This window comes from Triticum dicoccoides, chromosome 7A (genome assembly GCF_002162155.2).
Source record: "Triticum dicoccoides isolate Atlit2015 ecotype Zavitan chromosome 7A, WEW_v2.0, whole genome shotgun sequence".
Classification (NCBI taxonomy): domain Eukaryota; kingdom Viridiplantae; phylum Streptophyta; class Magnoliopsida; order Poales; family Poaceae; genus Triticum; species Triticum dicoccoides.
The window spans coordinates 593509386-593515983 of NC_041392.1; positions in this window are offsets into that span (position 1 = coordinate 593509386).

A 6598-nucleotide genomic window follows, 5' to 3' on the forward strand; every position below is an offset into this window, starting at 1 on the left:
GTTCGACCTCCTCCTCCTATCGCTACCTCCCCTCGTACGATGCCCCACAAAAAAACAGCGACGAAAGATCCACAAAACTCCCTGCGGTTACGACCCACGAACCCACGAACTCGGGCATCCCAACATGCGAGCTCATCCAATCCAATCCGATCTCACGCCCTCGCACCCCTGCTTTCTATCCGCCTCCCGTCCCCAGGCTGCTGTTCCCATCGCGGCGCGTCCCCCGTCTCTAGCCGAGCCACATTCCCAACCCACCGCCTTTCCTTCCTTCTCGTCGCGCCGCAGTGCGATGCGTTGCCGTCCATCGCCTACGTCCACTCTCATGGGCGCGCACGTCGGGTCGGGAAGAACTTCTTCCCTTGGTCGGCATCGACAATGGTAGGAGCGTGGCAAGGTCGACAGTGCAGCGAATGTGGGGGGCGATCGCGGTGGCCGCCTCCACGGGAGCTATTCTCCAAGTATGTGATTCCTCTTCTGGATCGATAGTTATTCATGTGTTTGGCATGACCACATTCTGGTGATTCAGCGCCCAGTACAATAATGTCCTAACACGCCTCTGCTGGCATATCCGACACCGGCGGCCGACATCTTCCTCTAGGTATTTCTGGTGATTCAGCGCCCAGTACAATAATGTCCTAGCACGCCTCTGCTGGCATATCCGACACCGGCGGCCGACATCTTCCTCTAGGTATTTCACCATACGGCGGCTGGGCTGTGAACGATAGCACGGGAGCCCAACTGCCCAAGTACACCGTCCATGACCAGCTGGAGTACATGCTCACTGAAGATGACGACACACCTAAAGTCTCTGGTGAAGGACCTTGCCACAGGTTCATCAGATATTGATAGGAGTTTTTTTCAGCAAATTTCAGCAATGTCTTTGGTTGTCATTGTCAAACCACCCAGTATGGTAGATATGGAGTCATTCCTCTAACATTATCGAATTTGATGTGGTTAAGTTTGTTCTAGCATCTTGTTGGCACTGGATCCGGTCCATATGGTGCTAATAATACTGAATTTGTGATTTACTGTGATACAGTAATGAATCCTGACCACCGACACACATGGCCGTAATGTCTGCTCTTTCCTTGCTATTACAGAACAGAGTAGCGGGAGAGACTTATAGTGCCAATTATTTTTCAAACCTGCATATCTATTGTGATCTAATAAATGTTCCCTCTGACTGAATAGCTAAAAACAGAACTTCTAAGTTCTTGCATTTGACTGATCAAATTATGCACATGTATGCTATATTACTTCATCAAATTTTCTTTAGAATTTTACTATATAACTGGAACTAAAGCTATTCTACAGTGTACTTTTCTAGAAGAAGAGCTATCACACAGAGCCGCAGAGGCACAACAATCGGCTACTAACCTAGCTACCATTGCCGCTAATGGAAGAAGGAAAATAATGATGCCCCTCAAAACTTGCAGATCATATTCCTCATGTTAACTATCTCAACGCTCACTTTTTGTTTTTCCTTTCAATGCTTCTGCTTATGTTGGCGTCAAAATAGCAAAGTTATTTCCTCAATGCAGGGAACAATCACATCTTAACCAAGCAACCACGCAGGTTAGAGGTCATGCAGTGTTGATAAGACCTCTGGTGACTCATTTAACAGGCTTTTAGGACTCACTTGTTCATTTTCATAGACATGTTCTTTGCATATGGTTTTCTTCCAAAGTAAAATGATTGTGCTATTATATGTTGACGGCTGAAGTTTGTATATTTCAGCATAGACATTTTCCTCACACATAGTTTTGTTTATAATGTGCAAGATTTTGTAGAAGTTCAAATTTTTAAAAAGAGGGCTCAGACATGTCGACAAGAATGAAGGTGGAGGGGAAGGAGTGGAGAGAAAGATGTCTCTCTCCTCGTGGTGCGAAAAAGATTATACAGGATTCTGTATTATGCTGTGTTAAAACCATGTCGGAGGTGAGCTTGTATTTTTTATCTACCCATGTCAGTATTTCCTTCTATCACTATTCCTATCGTGAGGCATGTTTGTTCCCATGATGTAATGTTTCATTTTCTTTTACGATTCTTCTAGAATCCAGTAAAAGTAAACATGGTCTGAGGTTACCTAATCTTATACTGCAATTTCATAATTTCCTAGATTTTTTTACAGTTTCAACACACGTTCTTCTTACTAAAATAAACCAAAATGTCATTATCGTGCTTTTAAAGAATTGGTGTTGTGGTATTTGTGTTACACTTATCAAAGAATAGATAAATGATTGTTCCCACCTATAAATATATTTGTATGCTAGTAAAAATGGAACATAAAATAAGCAGGAACTATCTGTAGATACTAAGAGTCCCAATAAATACAAAGATTGATGTATTAGCCTAACATTTTAGAATTGTTCTCAGCATGTTGCTATGATTTAGAGACAGAACAGAATTTTATACATGCTGACTACATGGAGTTCTGAATAACTTATCCTCTCTCATTTTTAGTGCCACACAATGCACGGGGTCTTTGCATATTCAGACTTCTCTGGTCTTCTTGTTTTGTCACTCATGTAGTGATGTACTGATACAATTTGCCTTTTCATTGGAATAATGTGTTGCTTCCTTGACACCACATAAGCTTTTTCAGGCTCATTCCAGGAGATACACTTGCATCTTTTATCTATGTGCCTTTTGAAGTTATGAATCAACGAATGCAACTTCATGGCTCTAGCAAATCATGGGGACTAAATGCTACCGAATGAAATGTTTCTCAATCTCCTGGGACTTCACGTACTACTTCCTCCATTTCTAAATATAAGCCCTTTTAAAGATTTGAATATGGACTACATGCAGATGTATATAGACATATTTTGGCGTGTAGATTCACTCATTTTGCTCCTTATATAGTCCATATTGGAATATCTAAAAAGGCTTGTATTTAGGAATGGCGGGAGTATAATGGAATGTTCCATGCTGGCTATTCTATCTGGTGATGTCATGGTGTGAGGTACTCCATGCTGGGTACTGGCACTGACTACTTGTTGCTGGAATGATGTCTTTCTTCTATTTTTCAATAAAGAAAAAACATGAGTAGTGTCTTGAAGGAAGCAGCTTGTTGAGTCAATAAATTATTTTCCTCCATGCTAAAATCAAATGTGAGGAAGCATGCTAGCATACGTGAATATTGTGATACAAGTAGGAATACCTAATCACAAGAAATTTACTCATGTTTTTATGCACACATTTCTGTATTAAAACCAGGCCATTTTTTGTATTAAAACTGATACTATCCCACACATTTTTAGCATAGGCAGCTGGATGTTCCTGTGAATTGTGAAAATTTGTATTGTTGCACTCAATAATAGTAAAAATATGGACAATTCATCTAATTATTGTTGCAATCTTTTGCCTTGATCTTTCTGTTTGCCCTGGAGGAATATGAGAGCACTGGTTTGACAAGTGAGACGAATCCAAAACTGAAAGATAACCGAGAAACTGAAAGGAGAAGAAGTGCCTTGGTCTCCTTTGAGTTCGGGCAGGGAAAACAAAATGCATGGTCGATATTGTTTTGGTATTATGCTCGGATTGGCGAATTGTTCAATAACAATATTGTAAGCCATTGTGTAATAGACAAGTAGATTGTCAAGAAATGTACATCTTATTTGTATTTTTATTAGAAGCAAGTGTAAGACGATATTTATCTCAACATTATTTTGGAAAAGAGGCTGGCGCCCGGCTTTAAATTAATGAAGCTCTTACAACCAATGGTACAGCTTAACGCAACATTGCAAAATAAAAGGAAAAAAATGGCAAGATATAGGGTGCCTAGGAGCATCAACAAAGCTAAAAAACAAGACAACATATAGGGGTGCCTAGGAGTAGCAACAAAGTGATTGAAGGACCAACACTGCATAGGAAACCAACTCGAGAAGGAGACCGGTTGTCAAAGGAAGCTATGCCAATGACATCACCTGATTGTCCGACAGAACTGCCTCATCCCGTTCCATTGCCATAAAGGAAACCCCAGTTCCTCGCCCCGGCACGAAGGGTGTCACACAGTCGAACAAAGAAAAATGATCACCACCCTAGAGCGCAGATGGAAACTAGCGCGGAAAAGGGAGGCCTTCAAGCACAACCATCTCACCGAACTTGGCTCCTCTAGAGAGTACCACCGTCAAAGCATGGAACCGTCACATGATGAGAAGACGCTGCCATCCACAACTTAGACCTTGCTGATGCGATGGAGCCTCCAAGGAGGAAACGACGTCACAACACCGCGACCGCCTGGTTTGGAACATGCTAGACCAAGGGTTTACACCCAGAGCCCATGGTGTATGGAGGCCACCAATGACGACACCTCCAAGGAGGGAAACGACACACGATAGTGTCGCTATCACCGACACAAACATAGTTGGGTAGAGCTTTGTATCCGGATATGATCCCCATCATCCATGTCCATCAGCTACGGTCGGCCAAAGAATGGTGTAGACAACGCCTATAATAGGAGAGGTGCACCAAAGCTAACACTTGCACGATGGATGCCTCCCGATTGATCCGCCTCATTGCGAAAAAGCCAAGAGAACACATGAGCACTTGCGCAGCGACACCCGCCAATATTGTGTCGCGCCATCCCACCGTCCGGAGCTGCCGCTCTGCTGAACGAGCAGGCCATCACCCACCATCCACATGGTGGTGGACCTCAAGCACTGAGCCGGTCACCCTGTTGCGGCACCGGTGCAACTTCATCACCCACTGCACCCCAAAGCTTGCAATTTGCACCCACACTGTGATAAACCCTAGATCTTGTCTGTCGGGCGCCCAGAGAAGCAACCACAAGGGCTACCAATGAAGGGAGGTTCATGCACAAGGAAGCCACTGGGTCACATCAGGAGCATGTTGGATCTAGTGGTTCTAGCTTCCATCGGCAGCTGGGGACGCCATACACGCCTGTCGGCCACGTGCGAGGAGCTGCACCACCAGTACCTAGCGACAACAGCCTGCATCAACCACACGGCTGGCCGGGATGGGGGATCCTAAGGCGTGAGATCTGCTATGCGTTGACGATTGAGAGAGATGGAGCATGCTCAGGGAGCAGGGAAGGAGATAAATAGATGGGAGGGGGTGCCCCGCCGCCACTGTGGGCCGGCCGAAGGACGCCAATAGCAGAGGTGAGGGAGAGGAGAGAGGAGGGGTTGGTTGGGATGGCGGTGACGCCAACCCCCCTCTCCCGACCCCCGGGGTGGTGAGCCGCAAGAGCGACCCAGGAGAACTGGGGGTTCCCAACACGAGAAGAATTGCAATGGATCATCCATTTATCTCAATATTGCAATGATATTTTGATTAATGTCTCGATGTATAAGTTTGTTGTCCGTGGCAATGCACGGGCATTCAACTAGTATTGATAATTTTTGTATGTACACAGACTCTATTGTGAAGGGATATGGAAAGATATCCTTCATTAATGTGTTTAGAAGGGTTGTGCCGAAGCAGAAGTGTTGTCAACTTTCATGTCAAAATGTTCAAACAACAAGCAGTGGTATCAATGATGAGTTGTTCCATACTTGGTGGTCCCCATCTCCCCCACTAAAAAAAGATAGACGTCTAGAAAGCATGGTTATGTTAGAGTACTGCCCCTAGTGTTTTGGTTTTGCATGGTTGAGTACTTAATGTCTCCGTCTCAAAATATTAAAGACGTTTTTGTAGGCTAGTTGATAATATTTCTCAAGGGATTGCACCTTTTATAAGATATACTCTCATGGACTTGTTCACTCTAACTTGTGGAAGTCTTCAATGGCATCATACCTTCGTAGGATCCCTCTCATTACATGGAAAATATATGGAGTCAATGGAGGCATATCGAGGAACCGCACATGCTACGAAATTTAACCAACTCAATATTACAATGAATTGTTACCCAGTGTGCGACTACATAAAGCCACTAATATTGTACAGTCTGCATGCTCCATTATTGTGCCACTCCACCTCACTAGGTGTTGTTCATGCCATGCTCGGTTAGTCTAATTTGTGGCGACTTGCATTGTATATGGGTCAGCCAATTCGTCGTTGTTCTTTCTATCAGATCTTATTAAGCAGTGGGGTAAAATGTGCTTCACAAACTCTCATTGTGATGAAAACTTCACCGAAATCATGTTCACAACTTTACAAAAATTATCAATAGAAATTACAATATGTGAGGAGTGCGATCTTCTAGAAACATGCAAGATTTAAAGTTCCAACTCTTATTCATTTTGCAGGTATGTAAAATAAAATAAATCCAACAATGAGTAGTAGTGTTTACAGTTTGCTCCTATTCATAGTTAATTTGATATATATTTTTTACCACCTAAATGATTTTTAGTTCAAGTTTGAAAGTTTGCGTATTTATGGGCCTCCGACCCTGCATTATACGATGTTTATAAGAATTTCATATTAAAAAATGTCCATTATAGGATATATAGTAAAGACAGGTAAAATAAAATAAAAGAATGTTTTCTTAAGTAAGGACAAAATCTCTATCGTTCAATGTAAATAGCTGAGTATTACCCAAGTAAAATTAGTGAAGCTGACAAAAAAACAGCTACAAACACAAACATAAAAGAAGAACAAATCAGAGATAGGCTTAGAGTATAACACACACACA